Below are 2,271 nucleotides of genomic sequence, written 5' to 3' on the forward strand. Positions count from 1 at the left end.
AAAAAAAAATGGTTTTTTTCAATCACTTCTATTGAAAAACCATTCAGCAGGATTTAAACAGCCAATCCTACTCAAGATAATGTTTCAGTTTCTTTAACAAGGGAAAGAATTTGAAGCTGAAAAGCCTTCAACTGCTACTTCATTACTTTAGTGGAAATCCCCTTCAATGCTGTGATCAACTCAATTATAGGCTCATAGGTTGAGTCACAAAAAGGTAACAAATGCTAAGAAAAGGACTGAATGGGAAAGTCATTCAATTTCATGTTAGCACCTTAGGACACGTTATTTTAATGCTTCTGAGGAGGTAGGGGAGAAAATTAAACACGTGCCATACTCTTAATATTTATTAAGTGCTACTGTGTGCCAGGCATCATGTGAGGTGTTTGAAGAAAAACCAGAAATCCATTAGGGAAAGATTCGAGACTGCTCTAGCATCCATAGTGAGCCTGGTCTTGTACCTTACACATGGGAGGTCCTCAATGTATTANGACCCTCCTAGGATGGTTAACTTCTCAGGTATCCTTGCACTAGGGAAAATTAATATGTAGGCACAGTTTAAATTGCTTTCTTTTGTGGTAGAGACTGTTAGCTGTCCACCTTGTGCTTCCCTTCCATTGTACAAAATTACTTCTGGGAAAGGACTGCTCATTCCCAAGCTCCCCTTGCAGGTAAGAAGGACCATGGGGAACGCCTTGTGGAGTCTTCCAGGGCTCTGGGACTGCCCTGAGCATGAATCAATCTTATTCCTTCAAACTCCCCCTTGCTTCTTCATAGGGAATCTGTTGCTAATAGTATGTGAATCATCAGGATGATAACAACTTACACTAAAATTAATAACTTACAGTTTATAGTGTTTGTCCACATATGTGATCTTATTTGATATCAGGAAGAACACTATGATATGGCTATGGCTCCTACCATTATCCCTTTCTTAGAAATAAGGAAACTTAAACTCATGCTTACCAAAATCTGGCAAGCGGTAGAGCTGTAGCTGGAGCTAACACACAGCTGGATAGATGCTCTATAAGAGAGAGTGGGTGGATTATTCCCAATTAAATTGCTTTGGTTTGCTCCTCGCCACTGCTACTGTTGTGGTACCCAGTTTCATTACCTTCAGATTTTTCCTGCTGAGACAGTTCTCCCACTGTCACACCCAAATAGTCAGAAGACCAAGGGGAAGTTCCTGATGTCTGTGGTTTAATTTTGAATCTCATACCAAAATGATAATTAGAAATGTAGAGAACAATTCAAACTAAAGCCAATTCAAACTAAAGTTATGGCAATTGGCTAAATCTTTGAATATAGGAATCTCTGCCCATGTTTTTAGTTGTGGAGCTCTAAAAAATGGGGCCATGAAGCACCATCTCTTAGCAATTATCCAGCAATGTTCTGTTCCCTCTAACCATACGTTACATTTATTCAGTTAGTCAATAGGTTAGTTTAGAGGAGTGTTTTTTTTTATTATCACTCCCCTGAGGATCCTTTTTAGATATTTTCCCCCCAATCTCCTCATGAAGTTTTTTTTTTTTTGTGACCGGTAAGGGGATCACAACCCTTGGCTTGGTGTCATCCACACCGCGCTCAGCCAGTGAGCGCACCGGCAATCCCTATACAGGATCCGAACCCACGGCGGGAGCACCGCAGCGCTCCCAGTGCCACACTCCCGAGTGAGCCACGGGGCCGGCCCTCCTCATGAAAATTTAATGCCATAGATATACCATGTATCTATTTATATACTGTGGCCCTTAGGAGGGCCACAAAACATTGTATTACCTAAGGTTTTTTTCACATCCCCTGCCCCAAGAATTAATTTTTGTCCCTCAGGGGTGCTGTCACCACCATTGAGAATGCATGGTTTAGAGCACTTGCTTTGTGTGAGGGATGTAAAGCAAGGAAATCAACCTGATCCTTGCCCTCAAGAGTTTACAGTCCAGTATGAAGTGGGCTTTGTCATGTGTCATCAACAGTCCTAGGAAAGGAGAGAAACCAGAGACCCTGGGTTAATTTCTGTCTAAACCACCAACGGTGATTTTAAGACCTTCTCAATCCAGGAGTTTAAAAGCATTAGGTCAGATTTCAGTTCTGAGCCATCATCAGTGGGGACTGTACATACAGAAAAATTGGCAAAGACTGTGGTCTGTGTAGAAATATGGTTGTGAGGCCTTCACCGCAAATTTATGGCACGAAGAATAATTTTTGCTTTAAAAAAATCTGTTTATAATGAAACACAAGACAGAGTGGAACAAATTCCTCCAAAATATTAAAAAAAAA

Source organism: Galeopterus variegatus, unplaced genomic scaffold (assembly GCF_000696425.1).
Source record: "Galeopterus variegatus unplaced genomic scaffold, G_variegatus-3.0.2 Scaffold175, whole genome shotgun sequence".
NCBI classification, from domain to species: Eukaryota; Metazoa; Chordata; class Mammalia; order Dermoptera; family Cynocephalidae; genus Galeopterus; species Galeopterus variegatus.